This window comes from Ailuropoda melanoleuca, chromosome 3, assembly GCF_002007445.2.
Source record: "Ailuropoda melanoleuca isolate Jingjing chromosome 3, ASM200744v2, whole genome shotgun sequence".
NCBI classification, from domain to species: Eukaryota; Metazoa; Chordata; class Mammalia; order Carnivora; family Ursidae; genus Ailuropoda; species Ailuropoda melanoleuca.
Genome location: NC_048220.1, coordinates 24,023,259 through 24,047,738, shown reverse-complemented (window position 1 = coordinate 24,047,738; position 24,480 = coordinate 24,023,259). Strand labels below are relative to the sequence as shown.

The following is a 24,480-nucleotide window of genomic DNA, read 5'->3' as shown; positions in this document are numbered from 1 at the left end:
CAGAGTTGGACCTGCTCAGTGCATTCCTGACAGGAAAATCCACCCAAACCTTTCTAAAGCCAGCTGTCAGTTCACAGATGCACTCACCTCCCAAGTCTTAGGTGAGTCAGCCTCCCTGGGCCTTGCTTCTCTTGTCCACACCTCCCAGATGGGTTGTGAGGATTTAGTCTCCATGAGGGACCGACAGCTTCACCTCTGAACCGGACCTGGAGAGCTCCGTCCCACTGGCTATCCCACGGCTCTGCTGAGGAGGACTGCGTTCTTGGAGTTCATCAGTGACATCTGTCTTTGCTGTGGGAGGACAGACAGAGACAGCATTTAGTTCTCCTACGTGCCAATCCAGAATCGACCCATCTTGCTTCACAGATGTGGAAACTGAGGCCCAGGGACGGCAAGTGAACGTACACAGAAGGTTGCACATTAGGACAGAAGGTCAAGCGCTGAAAAGATCATCACACCAGAAGATTAGAATTTGCTAACTGGTGTATTTCAATTCTTACGGCTCCCTGGATGTGAATACCACCTTCAAGAGAGCCCCAGATACCTGTAAGGGATGTACCGGGCAGGAGAGGACAGAGCTCAGAAGGTGAAGTCACGCTCCAGCTTACACAGAGAGCCAGTGACAAAACCAGGATGAAGACCCAGGCCAACCTTCCCATGAACCCACCTGCCCATCGAGCTGGCATTTACCCATCCATACTGACAGCCCAAAGCTACAGAGGGCATTACAGTTCTGATACGGGGTCTGGGGGTGGTGGCGGAAGGTCCACAGAGAGTTAGCTCTGACAATGTGCTTGTGGGAAACACCAAATGCCCTTTCCATCACTTCTGAGACTTGGAGATAGAGCCCGCTGATTGAGAAGACACCATCACTGCCCTGACCTTACTCCTACAAGGACTGCCTGGCCAGCTGATGCCACTCATTTCTCTAATAGGTGGCCAACAAAGTTCTTCCCGTACGTACAATAAACAGAAGTCACAGAAGGGACAAATAAGCTGGTAATTATTCGCTCTTCCAAAGGGCTGTTTTTTCTTTAGCACAGGGTTCCTGTAAACAAGAGCCCCTCTACCAGCATATGAGTATAATCCCATTCCCAGAGACCGTCCGTGGCTGGCACACCAGCCACGCAGAAACACGAAAGTTGCTGTAGGTCAGGATTTGACACCTGCTCTGCATAAAGCACCAGATGAACGGCTCTTGTCTGGTCAAAACCCCAAACCCACCCCAAAGATGACCCGGGAGCATGACCACAGAAAGGATGCCAAGGAAATTAGGCATGGGCTCCAAGACAATCCACAAAGGGGAGACGGAGAAAGCTCTGGTCCTTGTCGAAACTCAGATATAAACATTCATTCCACAGGCAAGGATGGGGTACCTACTCCATGCCGGACGTCACACTAGGCACTGTGCGAAACAGGCAACAGAGCCAACAAGATTCCTGCTCTCCTAGAGCTTACAGTGCAGGGGGATTATCAAGACAGCTGTCGGTCAAATAGCCATGCTCATGGATGCCTAACTGTAAACTCAGCTAGGGACTCAGAAGGAAAGCAACTCTGGTCTAGGAGAGGGGGCTAGCCTGAGGGTCGGGGAGGGCTTGGCCGGAAGTAACCACTGAGCTGACAACCAAGGTGACAGTTAACCAGGCAGACTCGTGTAGAGCAGAAAGTAGCCCAGGAAGAGGTGAAACCATGTGTCAGGGCCCTGGGGGAGGAAAGAACCGGGAAGGGGACAAGGTAGCCGAAGTAGCCGGGAAGCAGTGATCATGAGATAAGGGCTCAAAGCTCACACAAAGGAGTCAATCTTTACACAAAGGACAATGGGATGTCACTGGAAACTTCCTCAGGAGACTGCAAGGGTCAGTCCGTGTTTCACAGAGCTGGCTCGAGGTGCTGCACAGAGAACGGACTGGGAGAGCACAGTCAAGGGGGCGGGCGGCCAGCACGCTGCTGCACCTGTGCAGGTGAAGGACAAAGGCAAGCACGCTGGCCGGCAGCTGCGAAGACGGCAGAAGTGCGCAGATGCAGTCAAGGGCTGTAGGACTTCAAACCAGCGAGACTCAGGGCTGGATCCCCCCAGGCGGCTAGAGAGAGTGCACCAGAGGCCCCTCCCAGGTGTCCGGCTGCGTGAATGGATGGACAGAGATATACTCCCTGAGACGGGGGGCCCTGGAGGAAGTGCAAGGTGGGTGTGCTGGGGTGGCAGGGTCAGAGGGCATCTTGGATCCCAGTGACATGGCCACATGGAGACTGGAGCACGCAGCTGAGTACACAGGTCCCAAGAGAGGTAAGCATGAACAGCAGCGTGGCCCCTTCCAAGGGCTGGGAAAGAACAAGTCCCAGGATGTTACGGTTCTCTCCTCAGCCCCTCTCACTTCCTCCTCCTTATACACGGATTTCACAGGGAGATTGCAACACAGAGCCGCTTGCCACGGAAGTCAGACATCTTGCATGAGCAAAATCTCAGTCTTTTTCCCCTAAGGAAACAGCAAGAGAAAATAAGCCTCGAATCTGGTGAGGGGGATTAAGTATAGACGCACAGGAGGACTTCCTGGCTCTGAGGGTTTGATGCTGGAATGCATTAGTAAGCAGGAGTCTGGGCTCTCCCTCCCCTGAGGTCTCTGAGATTGGGGTGGATTGCTGTCTTGTGGGGATGCCTGGAAGGCAGGCCTGCCAAGAAGCAGGGATTGGACCTGATCAACCGCTAAAGCTCCCTGGGCCCAGGTGACTAAGCTCCAGTCACAGGAACCCTACATACCCGGTAACAATTGCTCCATTCACCGAGTACTCCCCCTGAACCAGCACAGTGCTCGGGGGCTTCACCAGCACCCCTCATCTCACTCTCACAACAACGCCCCTCAGGGAGTGGTAGCTCCATGTGAAAGAGCGGCTCAGAGAGGTTAGGTAACCTGCCTGAAATCACACAGGGAGAGGGGTACTCTGCTGGGATTTGAAACGCTGACCAACACCAAAGCCCACACTTCCTTCTCCCTCACCTTCCACCCCAAACTACTCTTATTTTTTCTTGAAATACAGTTGACATACAATATTGTATCCATTTCAGATGAATCACAACATAGCGATTTGACATTTATACACATTACTCAGTGCTCAGCACGTAAGTACAGTTATCATCCGTCACTACACAAAATTAATACAACATTACTGACTATATTCCCTATGCTGTACTTTGCATCCCCATGATTTATTTATCTTATAACTGTAAGTCTGTACCCCCTGGTCACCTTCACCTATTTCGCCCACTGGCCCCCACCCTCCACCCCTCTCTGGTGCCCTTAATTCTATCAGAGAACAGCTGGTATTAAAGTGTTCTTGGAAATGTTACTGACATGGACCCCAGGCAGGGTAGAGAGTATGTGTAACAGCATTTCAGTACCAATTATAGTATAAATATATAAGTTGTAGCAAATATATTAGACAACTGTACCCACAGAAAGAAAATTTGCTGCTCTTTCCCAGAAGAAAAAAAAAAATGGGAGAAAAACATAAGAAACAGAACCGTGTAGAAACAGACAAAAGGTAACGCATCGTACCTACTTCAAAGGGTACAAATTTTAATGTTTGTCAAAGCACTGTAGCCATTTGCCCCCAATATTATCGGAGGGCTGCTAGTACTCCCCTCCTCATAAGAAGAGAAATTTATACTAATTCGTAAGAATTTACATATGTTCTTGGTCTATCATACGATACACATGTAATCTCCCTGTTTGTCTTTATATTTTAGGTTCCTTTCTAGAAATTCAGCATTAGTAACCTAGTTTACAGAGTTGTTTACAACCACAATTTAAAGCAAAAGTCAAAGGATCGAAGAGGTGTCTGCAGGATTTTACCTTCTGCTCTCCACAGCTGACAATGTTACCCTGTCTGGTGAGCGACAGGAGGGGAACCCTCCAAGGGGAAGCAGCTCGGTCCTGGGCTCTGGGGCTCACCCAGAGTGGTAGCTGGTGAGTGTGAGCCCTCCCGGAGGGCCAGAGTTCATGTGGCCTCCGCCTCGGCCAACACCTGCTGCCCTGCGTCCAGGGCCCTCGAGCCAGCTGGCGCCTCTGGACCTTGGCTTCCGGAGGCCCCAAGCCTCGGGAGACAGCACGGCACCCAAACAAGGAGCCACACAGGGACCCAGCCTCACCCTTCCAGGGATCACGCCCCTTCAAGAGGGAGCTCCACACTTATTCTAGGCCTTTCCCTGACCCAGTTCCCTGTCATACAGGGTGTCCACCTTGAGTCTCCAAAAAAGCAACTAGCCAAAGCAAGCCCATGCCACCCAAAGTCTGCTCACAGGCCCTCTAGTGCAGGGCAGGGAAACAGAGCTGGCACTCCCTGCGAGAGCTCAGAGCCAATGGCATGCCTTTGAAACGCACTTTTGTGCCCTTCACCTTCCATTGTGAGAAAAGGGCACCCAGAAAAAACTGAGAAGCTTATGGCCATGTCCACGAATAGAGGCAGAGGGTCCGGCTTAGGGGCACCCTGGCACTGCACCCCGTCCTCCCCTCTGTATCACCCCTGAGACTGCAGGTGGCTGCTGTAACAGGCGACAGGATCATCTCAGTCAGCAGCCGGGACCAGCTTTGCTGGAGCAGCTGTCTGTGGAGGGACTTTGGACCTGACAGTCAGAGAGGTCTGTGGGCTGTGAGTCTGGGGCCCCCAGAAAGAGGCTTGCCCAGGCCAGGCCTGGGAAAGGGGTCACTCCGGCTTCTCTGTGAACCAAGCAACCATTCCTTCCTTGAAACACGGCCTCTGAAGCCCCCTTTTCGCTCCTCCTCCCCACCTCCCCAAATCACCCAGCTATGCCAACAAAGGCATGTGTGGGGGAAGAAGGGTGCTCGTATTTAATAACCCTCAAATCTGGCTCCCTGTGCGGCTACTGTGAGGTAGATTTAACCAGCAATTACGGAGGTACCACCTTCCTCCTCAGCAACAATCTAGGCCCTTAATCCAGCTAAGACCCAGAGAGTTTGGGGTTGAGCTCCCAGAGATGAAGGTACCAGCTTAAGTGGGGCCTGCTCTGGGCTACAGGAGCTGGAATGCAGACAAGGGTTCTCCAAAATTCACCCCTTCTTGCCAGCAAGAAGATAAAGGGGTGGGGGGTGCAGGGCAGGCAAAGAAGGGACTCCCTGGCTGAAGTCCCCATGATAACTTGCCTTCCCAAGAATTCACATGGAAAGCTGGCACACGTTTGGGTTAAGACTTGAGAAAGAAAGCCAACAGGCCCCACAGAAGCCCCAAGCGTGGGCTGAGACTAGGGAAGGGACTGGCTCCTCCTGGAACACTGCAGCCCTGGCCCCTTATCTAACAGGAGACAATCCTAAAGCCTCAGCTCCATACTCAAGCTGCCTACCATCTGGCCGGAGGAGAAGATAAGTCTCCACAGGGGAAACATCACTTGGAAGATAGGACTGGATTGTAGGAAGAAGCTTAACGCTCTGCCTCAAGCATGCCATTTGCATTTCCACCCCCTGAACCTTTGCTCCTGCTAGTTCCCCTGCCAGGCCTCCCCTGCCTCCTCTCCACTGTCCAGCTCCCTCCTGGGGAGGCCCAGCTTTAAGGTTCTCATGGCTTCCCCAGAGCTCAGTCCCCCGTGACAGCACCCATGCTGTCTGTACAGGCTTGTGGGGCTCACAGCACAGACAATTTGTCTTCAGGGGTACCAGAAGAGGCAGAGAAACTGGAAGGCTGTGACTTCTCTCTGCTAGCCTGGGCTGCCTCCATCAGACCAACCTCTACTTTATTTTATTTTTATTTTATTTTATTTTTTTTATATGTTTATTTGACAGAGAGAGAGACAGCCAGCAAGAGAGGGAACACAAGCAGGGGGAGTAGGAGAGGAAGAAGCAGGCTCCCAGCAGAGCAGGGAGCCCGATGTGGGGCTCGATCCCAGGATCCTGGAATCACGCCCTGAGCTGAAGGCAGACGCTTAACGACTGATCCACCTAGGCGCCCCCCAACCTCCACTTTAAAAAGGAAGCCCTTGGGGTGCCTGGGTGGCTCAGTTTGTCAAACGTCAAGTGTCTGCCTTTGGCTCAGGTCCTGATCCTGGGGTCCTGGGATGGGGCATCACCCCCCCAACCCCCCATGGCTGGATCCCTGCTCAGCGGGAAGTCTGCTTCTCCCTCTCCCTCTGTACCCCCATGCATGCCACCCCCCTCTCAAATAAATAACTAAAATCTTTAAAAAGGAAATCTTTAAAAAGGACCTTTAAAAAGGTCCCACTGTGCCAAGGTCAGAGGAGGGAGTGAGCTCCTGTGACCTGGAAGCCATCTGGCCTGGGCTGGGAGCCCCCTTGCTGCACTCACTGCAGGACATGGGGCGGGGGCTACGTGAATGACTCTGCAGCAGCTCCGGGCCCTGCAGGGCAACTAGGGGCTGATGGGTCAGCACCTGCCCAGCTCCCCAGCCTTTTGAGCCTGGATTTCCTCATCCGAGTTTCCTGAGTAGTATTTGGTTCTGCTTTATCACAAAACAGTAACGAAAACCATTTGGTGTCAACTGTCATCTTGGATAAAGGTCTGATTGTGTCCTAAAGAGGTGCAGGGACCCGAGGCAGCCTTGCATGAGTCCCTCACCCCTGCCGGACAGGCACCATGTCGGGGCTACGTACACACCTTCACCCAGAATCCAAGAACATGGCTTTGCAAAGCACGGATCTGGATCTGAATTCCAGCTTCACCACACAGAGACTGTGTGACCCTGGGCAAGTTACTTCATCCTCCCATCCTTAATATCCTTATCAGCAGAGTGGCAATTACGATCATACCAAGTTTAGGGGGTTGTCGCGATGACGGAGTTAAACGAGCTCCATGCAGTCATTCTCAAAGTGCGGACCTGGGACCCACAGCATCAAGCATCACCTGGGAACATGTGAGAAACGCACATTCTCGGGCCCCATCCCAGACCTACTGAATGGGCTCCTCCGGAGGTGGGGCTCAGAGATCTGTGTCTGCACACGCCCTCAAGGGCTTGTGATCCACACACGAGGTTGAGAATCACCCACTGACGCGGGGAGGGTGTTTAAGAACGAGCACTTGGCGAGCAAGCAGTAGTCAGGAATGACGGTCCGGCTCTCTCCCTCCTCCCCTAATGGACCCAAAGTTCAGGGAAGTGAAGCCATTTCTCCAAAGTCAAACAGTGAGAAGCCAGGCACCACGGCTCCGGAGGCCACAGCCTTCCCACAATGCCCTCGTGTCTCCCATGGAAAGCGCACACCCCGCGGCAAAGGGAAGACCGATGATGTTCTCCATGGAGCTAACCAGAGGCTAGCATGGTCAGAGCTATAAACGCTTCCCACAAACTTGAAGGAAAGCAAAGAGACTAAAGAAAGAAACGATCCCTCCAAAACTAGGAGGATGCAGAGCCTCTCAGGCCAGAGAGGCCTCCGTTACTCAGGAATTAAGGACACGGGTTACACAAACCGAGGGCTCTCCGGGACACGGCTGTGGGCCACGCGGGAACAGCCACCCACGTTCACAGGACCACAGGTTGATACGCAAGCTGTGCACACAAAGGCATCCATTTCTTTAAGTACTTTTCAAACAGGAAATCGAAAATGTCATTATCAGCTCAGCAAGAATCTCGGTGACGTTCTCTCCAGGACTCTACCACTCCAGCCACACGGAGGCTAAGGGACAGGTGCCCGGTGCGTTACAGCTCTACTATGGACTCTGGGAAACAAACTGAGGGCTTCAGAGAGGAGCTGCGTGGGGAACTGGGATAGGCCGGTGATGGGTATTAAGGAGGGCACGTATTGCATGGAGCACTGGGTGTTATACGCAAACGATGAATCATGGATCACTACATCAAAAACTAAGGATGTACTGTATGGTGACTAACATATCATAATAAAAAATTTGAAAAAAAAAAAAAAAAGAAGAAGAAGTGCTGCTTTGTCTCCCGCCTCTGCAGGCCGGGCTGAGCTGAGGCCTCTGTACTTTCCGTGCCTTCATGCAGACCTCCCCCTCCTCCCGAGCACAGGGTCCCCATGGCTTCCGCTCCACGGAGTCTGGCTGTACCACGCACCTACACCAGCCACATCTGCAGCAAGAACCCACGTGAGCCCAAGGCTCAGGCTGACAGGTGGAAGGAGTGCTGCTCTCTGGGAAAGCATTCCACAGAGAATCCACGGAAGCCGTGGCCACTACTGGCTGCTCTGCTTCCAGGTCTCACCATGTTACCCGAAAGCAAAGAGCCCTGAGCCTTCCTCCAAGGCTTCCAGGAGATAGGTCCTAACTAAGCTCCCTCAGCCTCAGCACTCAACACAATGTCTGGCAAGCACAGGCTCCCAGTGAATGCTTCTAAGGAATGCACCTGATGTTCACAAAGCAACTTCCTCGGTACACCACACGCCCGACTCCCATTACACCTCCTTGCCTCATCTGAACCCGTGAAGCTCCTCTCCCCGCCAGCCTGCCGCAGGGCCTGCCGCCCCGCACGAGTGTTCTCAGCTTCCCTTCACTCACTACGCTGCCAGCCACACAGATGGTTTTCAGGCAACAGAGAAACCAAGCTCTACCCCACCTTTGCATATGCTAGTCCCTCCCTCTCTTGTGTTTTGTCTGACGTGCTCCCCACCCTCCGTGAAATGTCCATTCCAGTGAATCAGGACCACGTCTGTCCTGCTTACCCCTGTATTCCCAGGACCCATCACACCGTAAATACAAATTAAATCTTTTTAGAATGGGTGAGGTATGAGTTCACAGAGAAAAAGACAGAAAAGCAATAGTAATCATAATCCAAAATGACTGAGGAGACTGACAGCGTCCCATGGTTGTAGGAGGGGGAGTACAGGCAGGAAGGTCCCTGCCTCCTTCAGGGAGCCTGGCTGAGGGCTGACAAGACTGCCATGGAGGCTTTGCCCCTGCAGCAGGCAGACAGTGGCACTGGAGGGTCTGCCGGACTGACGGTGACATTCTGCTTTGCCTGTCACCAGCTACTCCCAAATCGGGGCATCTCGAACAGCCAGTGGGCCACGCCCATCGTGTGCAGCCTGGGCACTAAGCCCTAAGGAAGGAGACCTTCCCCTTCCCAGCCAACCTGTACCTTCTCAAAGTCAGCTGTAGGTGACGGCCCATGGCAGGGGACGGGGAAGGGCATCCAGAAGAGGGAAGGAGCCTTGGGCACTATGCTGGCTCCACCAAACAAGCCCCTACCAGGAGCCAGGTCTCCTGCGTTCCCTACTGAGAACAGCACAGCTCCCTGGGTGAGTTGAGCCCTAGGGGTAGGGGGCACCTAAAGAGAACATGAGACCCTCCACGCCACCCCTGAGGAGAGATCCCAGCCAGTGCCTCCAGTGTGCGAGTGTCTCTAAGCAGATGTGAGCCAGACTGGGCTGGACTATGATTGGAACATTTGCCTTTCATGGGAGTCTGAATGTCTCCTTCCCAGACTTATATTTGAAACAAGCCATGATGGATGTCCATGCCCGTAGGAAGACTAACAGCTGGTCATCAGTTATTTATGTGAAGAACCGCATGAGGCCAAAGGCTTCCACACACAACACCGCCAACGAAAAACCATTCTGCTACCACGCACAGACCAGCTGCGTGGGGCTTCCCACCAGACTAGAACCCTCGCCTCCGGAGCTTCTCACACCCATGAAGGCCATACACAGGAGGGGATGAGCCCATGAAGGCCATACACAGGAGGGGATGAGGACGGGGAGAGGCTCTCTCCCTGTCCTCTCTCCCTCTGGGGCCTGAAGCCAGGGTATTTATACAGCGGCTCTGACCGTCCATTAGTAGGATGTAAATAACTCTCTGCTCTTCAAAGGCTGGTTGAGCCATTCTGTGAGGTCTGAGTCAGCCCTGCCAGGGTCTCGCATTTCAAGCCTTATTCATCTTCCTGATAACTTCCATAAAGGGCCAACCCGCCTTTTTGGTATGCTGGGCCTGCCAACAGCGCCCCGGGGGGATTTTCGCAAGAAACTGGACTTGCTGAGCTCCTACTGTATGCACAACTCTGTCCTTGTCACTCTAGGGAGAGGAAAAAGAAGAAAACACGTTCACCAGTTTCAAGGAAACAAGGCATACGTGGATAGGAACTACTGTGGGTCAAAGCACAAAGAACCCTAAGAAACCAATGCAAGAAGGCCACCAGGCACGGGAGGGTGGCCAAGCACATAGCCCTTCTGTCAGAGAGACTGGGCTTTGAATCCTAACTCTGCCTCTTTTTAACTGTGACCTGGGTCAAAGGCTTGAACCCTCTGGGCCTCTGTTTCCCCATCTATAAAATGGACCCAGGAACAGTAACAATAGTGTTCTCAAGAGGATGCAATGAAATAGTATATGGGAAGCACTTAGCATGGTGCCTGGCAGAGAGTATGTGCTCGAGAATTACCAGCAGCAATTTACTGTGGGAGAAGCTTCAGGGAGAAGGCAAGTTTTGAGGCCTTGGAAGAAGCGAGGGACACACATCCATTCCCTAGCTTGTCACCCTGCCCTTGGGGGGTGGTGACGTTGGCACATGCTTCCTCTCTGACCTGGAGTCAGGGAAGAGGAAAGGACCGGCTACCAGTCAACCAACCATGGAGAGAAAAATCTATTTCCATTTCCAAGAGCCATTCAGTCTTCCAGGATAAAGGAGTCCAAAATCCCATAGCAAGAAGACAACCCAAAGCACAGGGCCAGACAAGCCTTGGTCTGGGAAACTGAGTGTGAGGGGTGCAGGGAGACAGCACACTTGCTGGCAGTAATCCCCTGGTCCTAACTGCAGGGGGTGCCTGGAGGAGAGGAGCACAAGTCTTGGACTCTGACAGGGGACCGTCCCTGGCTTCCATCTCAAGCGCTTTCCCACCGTTCGTCTCAGGACACTCTCACAGCTACCCTGTGGGGCAGGTGGAAAGGGTAGCAGTGTCATCTGCAGTTCGTCAAGGAAAAATTGAGGATCAGAGAGGCTAAGTGATTATCCAAAGTTACACAGCAAGGCAGGGGCAAACCTGGAACTCAAACCCATCTTCCAACACCCGATCCTGTCCTCATGGCTGTCCTCACCTGACTCCCCACAAGTGCTGCAAACCGGGACGTTCAGATAGTTAAAGTACACACTGCAACCCAGAAAAAACTTTCAACCAAGCATGAGACCCCTATGGGAGCAAACGATATATCGCATATGGCAACTTCCCAGATGTTGCCAAGATGGCAAGAGAGTTCCCCGGATGAAGACAACATTCTTAAGGCAGAAGTGACTTAAGATTTTGTCAGGAGAGAAGGGCAAGATAAACTGCAATATGTCTGCACTGTGGCATACCACCAGCCACAAGAAAAGCAGGAGGCTGATCTTGAGGGACTGGCATGGACAGAACCCCAGAACGCTGACGAGTGAAAACCACGAGCTGCTGAGTGAGGCATGATGTATGATCCCACACATGCTAAAAAAGCAATGAAAACAAAATCACATATTGTCTCTGGATTCATGAACACATATGCAAATGTACCGGAAAACATCTGGCAAGACCGACACTCCACCGGTTACCTTCCACATGGCCCCAGCAGATCCCCTCTCTACCCTGCTCTGTGCCCCGGGAGGCTGGCCTGTATGGACAGCAGCAGAGACCTGCCGTGCCTCCCAGCCAATGGCGGTCACCAGCAGGAGACCCAAGGAATGAAAGAGAAGGACATCGGAGTATTCATTCCCCTAGTTCCCGTCTAGGAGGTCTCCAAAAACTGGCCACATCCCTCAACCAAAGGTCATAGCTTCTGTCAAGGTGCCCCACCCTCTTCTCCCAGGTATTGGTTCCTGGGGCCTACAGGTGAGAAATGCTTTCTGCTAGAGCAAGCCCTGGGGTGTTGCACTAGGCTTTGTGGACTCCCCATAACCTACATACCGTCCCTCTATTAAAGCCTCCTCAAATTATGCTAGTCAGAATGTGCCATCTGTTTTCTCCTAAGATAAAAGCCAAACTAGTAACAGTGGGCAACTGGGGGGAGTAGGGAGAAAGAGGGGTGAACCCCAGCATCTGAGGCTTAGTGATCTACTGGGACTTAAACCTTTTCAGTAATTACGTACTGTGTGCTTAGTTTTTATCTCAGAAAGTTCCAAGCATATAAAAAATAGAAAAAAATGCTCTAACGAGGTTCCAGTTATCCATTACCCAGGTTTGACAGCCAGTTCATGACCAAGGTGGTTTCATCTATGGCCCCAGGCACTCCACACCCCCTTACGGTTTTAAAGCAAACCCAAGACATCCTATCATCTGTGAAGTTTTAGAAAAACTAGATTTCTGTACTGCCTGGGTGTTTAAAAAGTAATTTCAAACAAAGGAATTCTCACAGCTGGAACTTTTGAGGGTGAGGAGACACTGTCTTGTTTTTAGTTTGGGCTCAGGTCAAGGCTGTTCCCCGCCCCCCCCCCCGCCAGCTGTCCTAGTAGCATGGCTCAGAGGCTGGCCAGGTGGCTGTGCTGGCCCCTTCGGTGGGCTGGAGGCTCGACTATCCCTGGATGTCCCTGTCAACCTGTCCTACGTGTAGAGGAGCTCGTGATTACACTGAGCTACAGCGATACTGCCCACTGAGCATCAACTTTAAGGTCCTGCTCTGACTAGCTTTCTGGGGAGTTTTTCTGTTTTAACTTTTTACTGAAGTGCAACTTTATGTTTGTGAGTTTCAGTCTATATTATTGTGTAGCGCTTAGACTATTCATTTTCATTGCAGCATAGTATTCCACTATGTGGACGGATGGATGGATAGATGGACAGACACACACGTACATTATACATACATACATACATACATACATACATGTACTACAATTCTTCTATCCATTCTACTCTTGACGATGAAAATTTGGATCATTCCAGTTTGGAGCTACTAAAAATGTTGTTATGGGCATTCTAGCACATTTGTGATGTTTACATGCATGGATTTCTGTTGGGTATATACCCAGGATCGAAAGGCTGGATCATAAGAAGGCATACGTTTAACCTCCATACCTACCAACAGTTGTCCAAAGTATATGTCATGTCTGGTATTCGACATCGTTGCCAACATCTAGCTATCTTCTGGGTTTGGTTTTTTGCTCTACTTTTGTCATTCTGGTAGATGTAGTCTATCTCATCGTGGTTTTAATTTGCATTTCCCTGATGATTAATTAAGCTGAACACTATTTCTTTTTTTTTTTAAGATTTTATTTATTTATTTGACAGAGATAGAGACAGCCAGCGAGAGAGGGAACACAAGCAGGGGGGAGTGGGAGAGGAAGAAGCAGGCTCATAGCGGAGGAGTGATGTGGGGCTCGATCCCATAACGCTGGGATCACGCCCTGAGCTGAAGGCAGACGCTCAACCGCTGTGCCACCCAGGAGCCCCTGAACACTATTTCTTATGTTTCTTGGCCATCGGGTATCCTCTTTTATGAAACATCGTTTTAAGTCTTTTGTATGCTTTTCCAGTGGGTTGTCTTATTTCAATTTGCAAAAATTATTTATATATTCTGGACGCAAGTCATTTGTCAGACATAGGTTGTGAAATGTCTTCTTCCATGCTGCAGACGGCCGGCTCACCTTCCTAACGGTGTCTTCTTATGAAGTTTTAAGTTTAAACGGTCTCATTTATCAACTTATTTTCTTGTATGGTTAACAGTTTTGTGTCTTGTTCAAAAACTATTTGCCTACACTGCTCTCACTGAAAATTGAGTAAGAAAAACCCTAGGAAACCGCTAACAGAAACACCAAATCAGCAGCTCCAAGAAGCAATCGATATGTGGTTGCCTCATTAAAAAGACAACCTTCTGATTTTTGTGATTCCCTTGTTAGCAACCACTTGGAAGAAACCACCTGAAAAGGTGGAGAGAGAAAGGTCAGACTGAACTCATTCCCATCAAGAAAAATGTAGGAGTTCAGAGTATTTTTTCGTATGCTTTTAAAAAAAAAATTACCAAAAACTTAACGCTTCGTAGGCCAATGACCAGCCAAAAAATGAAAGTGGGGGTCTTGAACCATAGGAATAATAGGGAAAGGACAGCACTAAAATTGAAATAGCTTCAGGATAGGTGTGTGTTTTTGTTTTTCTGTTTTGGTTTTTGTGTGTGTGGGGGGGTTTGTTTTTGTTTTTCTTTTCAAATTTTTATTTAAATTCTAGTTAGTTAACAGGGTTAAGTGTTTTTAAGAAGAACAATTCTCTTTCTATAGAGACCTCCTCTCTCCCAGGACAGATCCTATCCAGGACAGCATCCTATCCTATATGAAAAGATCTCTAAAAACTTCCACCATGGGGCTTTTCTCCCACTGAAAATAATAAACATAAACATGACAAATGCCCTTCGTGATCTTACCACCAAATATGTTAATCCAAGTAATTTTATAAGCATTTGTTGAAATGACAAAAGTTCCTTCGAAAATCACTATTTTCACTGTTTAGTCAGCAAGAGGAGTGTGAGGTAATGGTGACCTCCTAAATTCAAACAACTCCTCATATCTAAAAATCAAAAGGGGGAAAAAAAAGCTACCATCAAGAAGGGAAAAAGAACAAGCCAGACACACAAAACATCTAGATGTGATCCACACCTTTGGCATTACTAGCTGGATAATACTATGAACTTCAAATAACATGTAAGCAGAGAGATGAGCACCAAGTTGCAACAGAGCACCTACCATTGCTGCAAGTCTGTGGACACAGACAGCAGAAAAAGGGAGTCTTGTGGAAAAGAGAAGAGGGGAGTAGAGAACATAGATGAAACACAGATTCATCCCAGAAAGGAAAAGTCCAACCTAAACACAAAACAGTTCTCAATTATATCCCAACAAAGCTAAAAACAAAAGCCACCACATGCAAAACAATGAACTTAGGTCTGAAACTTAATAGTTCAGAATACTGGCTACGAGGAAGGTACCTGAAAGTGAGTAGGGTCAGAGGTGGCAATGTCAGAGAAGTATGGATTCTCAGACAAGAAGGAAATAAACAAACAAGAGGTGTTACTCCTTAGACATGTGGCAGTCAAGAAAAAGAGGGAAGAGGGGAAAACCAAGAATCCTGCAGGAAAAAAATTAGAAGAACAAAATATACCAAGCCCTCCCTCTCCCCACACCCAGAACTACTCCTTCAGGAAAACTGCAATTCACTATACTGACAGGAGAGGGAACCCTTGAAACAGAAACCCTCTCCACAGTAATGCCTACAGGTGGGGCAAGAGAACAAAATCAGACCAATTTCATACTAAGTTCCTATACGAATAAAAGATAAAATATGTCAAAACATTTCAGCTAATGAAAATTCTACCCCCAACAAAATCAATCATGAGGCAGAAGAAAACTATAACATTTCAAACTGAATTAAATATTATAAAACAAGCATTTGAAGATTAAAAAAAAACCACATTCACATATAAAATCTAAGAACAGAAGAGGACCTAGAAAATAAAGAAGAAATTCAATAAAGTTTGTCAAACTCAGGAAAAAAATTTTTTTGAAGAAAAAATCAAAACTATTTCGGGAATAAATACTAAATTACAAGGTGCCTGAGAGAGTAGGTCCATATGAAAATCTAATAAAAGACATGGAGGAAAGATAATAAAACAAAAAGATGAAAATGAGTTTTAAAAAGTGGAAAAGGATCAGAGAGAATGTAGATGAAATGGAAGGCAGGCAAAGAAGGTCCAACATATGTATAATTGGAGTCCATGAAGCAGAAAAGTAGTGGAACAGAAATAATATTTAGAGATATAATCCAAAAAAGCTTTCCAGAAATAGTATCTTAAATCAACATATTGAAGAGGCCCACTGTATGCCTTGAAAAACTGATCTGGAAAGATCAGTTCTTGCATGTATCTTAGTAAAACTACTAGACTCTACTGACAAAGAGCAAAATCCTCAGGACCTCTAGGCAAAATCATCAAATTCATATTCAGGTAAGAAATGTAGGCTGGCATAAGACTTCCTAAGAACAACATATGGAACAGGGCAGGAGTCAGGCAGTATTTTCAAGATATAAGGAAAGAGAGTGCAAGCCAAGGATTATTTATCCAGGCTTCATTCGATCAAGCTTTATCCTACCAAAAGATAACTGGGGGAGCTTCAGCAAAAGGACTGATGGTGATCATCTAATATTTTTAATTACAGAACCAAAAAAAAAAATAAAAGTGTGGGGTCAAAGTAACAGAAAAGTGTATAAACATTTCATGTTCTGACAAACAGTCAAGAATGTACCTTAAAATGCTAAAAAGGGGAAAGCAAACTATGACCAGTGACTGTTGTTTAGGTTATAGGTGGGTGTCAAAGAATACCATTCAAAATGGACAATCCAGATAGTACAAGTTTAAGAAAAGGAGGGATTAATGGCTGCATAAAAGGTATAAATACAAAGGTAAATGCTAGATCAAAAATACAAACTTTTCTAAATACCAAAGAAATTTTTAGACAATGACAGAAATATATTAAACTCAAGGAAAGGACTCAATCAACGTAATACACACAGTTCTATGCCAGCCCTCAGGAATCTAGCACATTCTTTAATAAGGAAACACCACAGGCACTCCCCCTGCAGGAAGGAACAAGACCCAGATGCCACTTTTACACTACTAACCTTGTGCTGCAAATATTAGCTAATGCAATTAGACAGGAGAGAAGCAGTTAAGAGTCTCGAGAATTGGAAAATAAGTAAAGCCAACTTTACTGCAGAGGACAGGATAGTAACCTAGAGAACCAGAGATGAAATGATTAAACCAACTCAGAATTTCTCAACATCTTTGATAAACCAGAATCCCTCTACACTCTTAAAACTTATATTAAGGACCTCAAAGGACCTTGTGTTTATGTGGGCTATATCTATTGATATTTACTGGCTTAGAAATTAAAGCTGAGGAAAATTTAAATGTTTATCAATTTATGTATAAGTAACAATAATGAGCATGTTAACATAAATACTGTATTTTCTGAAAAATAAGCATAAACAAAAACTTTCAGTGACAAGAAGGACATTGTTTGACATTTTCGCCCATCTCTTTGTTGTTGAGCTTAACGGAAAACAGCTGGATTTTCATTCTGCTTCTGCATTCAATCTGTTCCAATATCACACATTATGTAAACTCTGGAAAACTCCACTGTACACTCAGGAGAGAAGGAAAGTTAAAAGGGCAAATTATGTCTTAGTATTATTATGAAAATTGTTTTGACCTTGTGAATCCACTAAATGGATCTCAGGCACCCCAAAGGAACTCAGACCACATAGTGAAAGCCAATGAACTAATTCCAACAATAAAGTAACTCAGTAGTCACAGGATGTAAAATTACTAGCAAGAGTCAACAGCCTTCATAGGCACAGATAATAATCAAGTATAAGATACGACAAAAGGGAAATGCCTTGTTTACAAGAGCAGTGGAGAAGATAAAATACTTACAAATAAATCTAAAAGGAATGTTGAAAACCAATATGAAGAAAACAAATGGAAAAGATACACCCTGTTCATGGTTGGCATGTCTCAACATCATTAACAGGTCAACTCTCCCTAAGTTCATTTATAAAATTAATATAATCCTAATAAAAATTTTTTTCGAAGATTTATTTATTTGAGAGAGAGGGGGAAGAGAGCTAAGTGCGAACTGGGGGAGGAGCAGAGGAAGGGGGAGAGAATCTCAAGCAGTCTCCTCACTGAACATGGAGCCCAATGCCAGGCTCGATCTCACAACCCTGAGATCATGACCTGAGCGGAAACCAAGAGTCAGATGCTCAACCAACTGAGCCACCCAGGCACCCCTTCTGTTAAAAATTTAAACAGATATTTTCCTGTAGCTACACAAGATGACACAAAGGTTCCTATAGAAAAATTAATGTGTATGAATAGGTAGGCAAACAGTGAGAAAAGAACTAGCCCTGTCATGTATTTGTGAATATTACAAAGCCTCGATCATCGCAACAGTGTGGTTATGGCACATTAAGAGAGAGTCTAATGGAATAAACTGCAAAGTCCAGAAATAAGCCAAACTAGATGTGGAAATTTAGTGTATCATGAAGGTGACATCGTGAATCACTCAAAGACGGATGTTATAATAAAGGGTATTGACACACTAGATAGATGTTTGGAAAATAGATCCATTCCTTACATCACATACAAAAGTAAATTCCAAATGGGCCAGAGATCTAAGTTTGAAAAACTACGTTATACTAGTATGAAAAGAAAATATGAGTGAGTTGTGTAACTTGGGTGTAGCCAACCTTTCTAATTATGAGTCAAAATCCTGATGAAATCAAATAAAAATTGTTAATTCTGACTGCAAAATATTTTTTTAAGATTTGTACAGAAAAAAAAAATACAACTATGGGGTGCCTGGGTGGCTCAATCAGTTAAGCATCTGCCTTCAGTTCAGGTCATGATCCTGTGGTCCTGGGATGGAGCCCCCATGCCAGGCTCCCTGTTCAATGGGGCCTTGCTTTTCCCTCTGTTCTGCCTCCAACTCATGCTTGCTCGCTCGCTTGCTCTCAAATAAATAAACAAAATCTTAAAAAACAAAATGCAACCAACCAACCAACCAAACACTACAAGGAAAACCAAAAGGCAAACATCAAACTGGGAGAAAATACTTACATCTATCAGAGATAAAGAGCTAATATACCTTTAAAAGACCCCAAAATCCTATAGAAAAGGGAGCAAAGGACATTAACAGGCAATTCACCAAAAAAACACTGAAATGCTTTTGAAACCTACAAAAAAAAAGCTCCACTTTACACATCATCGGAAAAATGCAATTAAGACTTCACTGACACACTGTTTCTCACTTATCAGATTGGCAAAAATTCAAAATGTTGACGATACACTCTGTTGGCAAAGCTGTAAGGAAACAAACAGTCTCACACACTGCTGGTCGGAATGCACATCACAGGACCCCTCTAATGAGGAATTTGGCAATACTAACAAAACTGCAGGATTTATTTACCTTGACTCAAGCAGTCCTACTTCCAAGAAATTATCCTATATATATGGCACCAACAATAAAAACATACACACATAAAACATATTCGTTGTCACGTAATACTGGAAACTACCTAAATTCTCAAACAGAGGATACCAGATGAGAAGAGACTATTACATACATACAATGGTGGGATATGCTGCTGTAAAAAAGAATGGGGAAAATCTCTAAGAACAGATATGGAGTGATTTCTAGAACAAGTTAGGTGGAAAAAGCAAGATGTCAAAGAATATATATAGTATGCTACCTTCTGTGCAAGGAAGAAGGGAAAATAGAACAATGTGAACGTGCTTACTGATTTCTGCAAAGAAGAAACACAGGAAGAAAAAAAAAACAGAAAAACATAAGTTAGTTCCCTCTGAGGGATGGGGCAGGAGACAGTAGAAGGGGTACAGGAAGGGATGACACTTCTCTGAGGACAATTTTCTACAGCTTTGACTTTTGGAAGCATCTTCATATTCTCCATAATCAAAACTAGAACCATCAGGAATGAGGGGAAGAGAAACAACAGTGGAAGCAAATGAACCAAACTGTATTTCAAATAAATCTGATTATGAGAAACCATCTGACAAACCCCAACTGAGAACCAGGCTGAAGAGGAAAAGAAATAAGTAATCAAAATAATTTTTGAGCACAGTACCTTGATTGCGTACCTTCAGTCTAGAGGGGGAAAGAGCTGCAAACTAATCATGAACTCTCTTTATCAGCCTTGTTTTCTGTAGAGTTATGGGTGTAGCAATTTGCAACTCTTTCATATATCCTGGAGGATATGTGTAGAGGGGGGCCACTGTTGGGAGCTGGGGTTCTCACTGTGGAAGAAGGCAGACTCAAATACAGGATCAGGAGAGGCGATTAGGAACATGTGGGGATGGAATGGGTCTGAGGGTAATAGCATGAAATCAGGAAAACTATATGTGTGTGTGTGTATATATATATATACACACACACATATATATTTTTTTAAAGATTTATTTATTCGACAGAGATAGAGACAGCCAGCAAGAGAGGGAACACAAGCAGGGGGAGTGGGAGAGGAAGAAGCAGGCTCATAGCGGAGGAGCCTGATGTGGGGCTCCATCCCAGAACGCCGGGATCATGCCCTGAGCCGAAGGCAGACGCTTAACCGCTGTGCCACCCAGGCGCCCCAGCACACACATATATTAAATATATATACGTATATATATAAAATTTCAAGTGTCTATATAATTTCAAAAGTGTGTATATATTTACTTATATATTTCAAACCTAGGATGGATGAGTGTGTGCGTGCATATAATACATAGATCCTAGACTTGAAGAGGTCTAGAAGCAATGCCATTCTGGTAGCAATGGGCATACCCAGGGCTAGATCTGGGGTTTTAAATACCATTCCCCAGTAAAACGAACCAGGGTTCCTTAGCAAAATGCCTGATTGCAAGCCTAGGGCAGGAAAGGTACACAAGGTAAGCTCAGAACGCCTGGTTAGTATCAAAAAGGAAACTCCAGGGGCGCCTGGTTGGCACAGCGGTTAAGCGTCTGCCTTCGGCTCAGGGCGTGATCCCGGCGTTATGGGATCGAGCCCCACATCAGGCTCCTCCGCTGGGAACCTGCTTCTTCCTCTCCCACTCCACCTGCTTGTGTTCCTGCTCTCACTGGCTGTCTCTATCTCTGACAAATAAAGAAATAAAATCTTTAAAAAAAAAAAAAAAGGAAACTCCAAAGACACAATAGCGGTATGTCAGAAGGACACAGGAGCCAAGCTTGAAGGGGATCTCACTGGCGACATGTGGGACAATTTTAGCATCAAAATAAATAATGTTTGGAACAAAGTATAAGCCGCTGAGTAAACTAGGAGTCTCTGAGACCATAGTGATGAAGCAACAGGAGAAGCAGCAGAGGAGAAGCAGAGAAGAAGGGGAGGAGCAGGAGGAGGACAAGGAGGAGGAGGAGGGAAAGGCAGGAAGGAGGGAGGGAGGGCAGGCTTGCTCCTCATCAAAGGAGAATGCCATCCAGTAAATGTAGACAAAGTAGTGGAACTGGGAAATCAACTCTGTCTGACCAGAACGAAGACTGGTTAGGGCAAGAATTATCAATGGGTGCTGAGGGGGGGGTGCATTTTGATGAGAAGGAAGATATTTGCACTTCAAAGTGCCCTCATAGATCACTTCCTAGTTACAAAAGGGAAGATTAGCTACACAGTGTAGCACCCAGACACCGTGCCCAGGAAATCCAAGTGAACAGCATCACCAGTGACAGGCAGACAGCACGTGTGCCTCCAGACACCGAGTCCTAAAGGAACGCAACAGACCGGCCAGGGATGTATGATCTGAATCTAGTCATGGGAAAGCATCTGCCAAAGCCAATCTGAGGGACAGCCTGCATTCCGATCTGTTCTTCACCACAACATCAGCGTCCGGAAAGACGAAGGCCAAAGAACTGTTCCAAATTAAATGCTGATTAAGAGAGACCTGACGGCTAAATGCAGGATGTGATCATGGACTGGGGCCTTCACTAAAGGGAAAAATCTGGAATAGGCACCGTACGGAAGGCTCAACAACGTAGGGTTAAACACTTAATGGCGGGAGTTTTCCAGTTCTGAAAGGAACTCCTGAAATCTTGAGGTAGCAAATGCCCCAACAAGTTCTTGTCATGTCATGTCATGTCACCTTCACTAATGAATAAGCAGGTGTTCCAGGGAGGCGGCCATCCAGCGCCTGCAGAGGCCAGCCCCAGGCTCGTCAACTTTCATTTGCCCAGAGAGTACATAGGACTTAAATGCGACCAGTCTTCTACAGGGGAGGCACCTGGCAAGAACGCTCACAGAACCCCCTGGAGAAGCCTAGGCCACTGTGGGAGCCTGGACTCAAAAGGTATACTCTTCTTCTTCGGACATGGCCCAAAAGGCAAAAACTCAAACCCTCCACAGTTAGAGCTCGATGACCTGTGTAGTTCTGGCCTCTGCAAGTCCCTGTGATCATTCCCCCAATCCTGACCAGCCAACAGGAGCTGTCGGCAGCCACCCCAGTGACTCATCCAATATACATACGGAGAGAGGTAGGGAGGGGAAATGGGAAATGAGTGCTCATTCGCAGTGAGTTGCATTTTTCTTCCTGGAGATTTATTCTGGATTATTGCATCTGACACCAGTCATATACCAAGAATGGCTTTTGTGCAGAAAACAAAAGAAAAATGTGAGAGTGCTTTTGTTTTATGTTCTTAGCGATTTATTTAGCTGGATTATATCTGGCATCAGCACGCCCACAGCTCCATCAGATTGTAGTGGCAGAAAACAGGACAGACCAAACAAGGAGTGTGCATTTTCCATGTCTTCGAGTTGCCATAGCAATTCCAGAATTTCACAACGTTCTCTCCCACAGCCAGGTGAATACCAAGGGATTCCAATGGGGCACGCAGGGGTGAGGGAGAGAGGGAGAAAGGGGGGCATGGAAATTCAGGGAGAGGGGCCTGAGAAGTATGATGATAGCTTTGTCATCTCCTTGAGTTCTTCCAATCTTCCAAAAGCATTTGTTCCTGTGCTCTTGAACCCATGTGAGCTCAACATGCAACGTGGGTCCAGGCAGGTAACAAGGACTATGGCTGCAGAGGTCTGCCTACTAGAGTCAAAGCAATGCTCAGTTGCCTGTGCCAACAACACACCGAGTAGAAAAGGAAGGCTGAATGTTATCTTTAAGGTGGGGGTGACCCAAAGCACAGCCTCTCCCGGGGATTAAGTGGCTAATAGCAATGACACTCAACAGCCAGACCATATACTCAGTGATTGCTTGACGACCAGCCACCCAACTGACTGTCTCAAAGCCCATTTTGTCTTCTCCTTCCCTTCCAGATTGACACTATCATGCATTTTCCAACCGATCATCACAGAGATTCTGGTGTTCTCCAAAAAACAGCCTTATCAGCCCCAATTCAAAGCGCCACGATAGCCTCATCACCTCTCGCCTCTGTGAACCGGGGAAGCATGAATGTCTTCCTGAACACCTCAATCTCCCAACCAAGAACGTTCCCACTTAAAAGACTTTTCCACACACCACATTTTTTCACCAGCCTCTGGAACATGTTATCTCAGGAGAGTGAGAGTTAAAACAAATGAACTTGCAGCAGCTGGGGAGGAAGACAGAATGACTTGGGAGTCATTCTACCTCGCTCCAGACAGGGTCATTTCCTACCCAGTTGTAGGAAAGGTCGAAAGCTGGTCGCACCTTAAAGCTGCCTGGGACGAGGGAGGGCAGCTGCCATCCCACTTCAGCGACGGAACAGAACTCCTGCCGATAAACTACTTTCTCCGTTTGCCACAACCCTGAAGAAAGGCTGGAAATTCCCGATGCATAAAACTGGGGAAACAGCCCACAGTTCAGCCACCTGCCCTCTTTGCGAGACACCCACGAAGGCTAGAGGAATGGCATCACCACAGTTAGCAACCACTGTTGGGGGGGAGGTGGGAATCACCTGGGGGCCTTGCAAAACCATTTCTGTTTGCGGCTGAAGGTGAGAGTGGAGAATCCCAGAGTCCCCTCCACGCTCGGCCCCCAAACAATCCTCTTGGCTGAGCAGCTTCAAGCTTTGAAGGTCTGAGGAGGCTGCTTACCAGACAGGTTGCTCCAACTCTCCCAAAGCAGCTGCATGCCCTGATTTTAGAACACGATGTGGCCGCAGAAAGAAGTCAGTCTGTCAGAATTCCTCCGGAGATCTTGTGAATGGGGGACAGGGCAGCCAGCTGGCTGGCGGCCATTCCAAGCACAAAGACAGGAGCCAGTGGTGCCAGGTGTGTTTAAAGTTCATCCTACCTTTGGTCCCCCAGTACCTGTGTGACGGACAGTATTGTGGGAAGGTGTACTCAGCCCATCGTGTGTTTCTGTCAGAGTGGCTGGGAATAAAAGGGAGGTGGATGGGAGGGAGGCTGCTTTTGTGCTTGGGGTAAATAATCAGCTGGCTAGGGTTTTTTCTTCTTTTCTTCATATTCACAGGGCCGGGAGCAGTGAGGTTTATGCACTTCTCCGGCATTCCTTCTTCTCCATAAAAATGTGAGCGCCGGCGAAGGAGGATTTCTGTCTCTCCCTTAGCTGGCCAATCTGAGCGATTACAGTGAGCCCCCCAGCAGTTACCGAAAGCCCAGACCTGGCGTAACGAGAAGATTTCTGACTATAGGGCATCGCTCTGCGCACAACTGCTCCAGAGGCAGTCGGCACCCAGGAGGAAACATGCCAGAGAATTTCTTCTACATTAAATTATGAGGTGAGCTGAAAAAGCACAACTAACTCACCCCTAGTCCAAGGCTTGCATGAGCCCCTTGACTAAGAAAATAACTTTTCAGGACTCGGTTCTCAGCGGCCATTTGGCCAAAGACCAGAGTCCCTTCTCCATGATTTCAGAGACCAGGAGGTAATAACGAGTTGGCCTTAGATGAGCCAGGAGACAATCACCTGAAAACAGGCACCCTAGGCTTTCAAGGCCAAGCCCCTCTACAGAGCGAAGAAAGGGTGTGGGGGTAGGACAGACGTCGGCCAGATGGAAACACCCTGACCTGTGCTGGCAAGACGAGGCGGCCAGAGCGGTCCCGCCATGCCACTGAGCAACGTCAAG

At 47.4% G+C, this 24,480-nt stretch overlaps 1 long non-coding RNA gene across 1 annotated transcript in view; it reads right to left on the bottom strand.

Moving 5' to 3' along the window:
• LOC117801468 overlaps nucleotides 1–24,480 on the bottom strand; it is a 162,075-nt gene that overhangs the window by 112,335 nt on the left and 25,260 nt on the right. The window contains exon 2 of the long non-coding RNA XR_004624025.1: nucleotides 88–291. This is a non-coding gene — a long non-coding RNA (uncharacterized LOC117801468). The remainder of the gene's footprint in view (nucleotides 1–87; nucleotides 292–24,480) is intronic.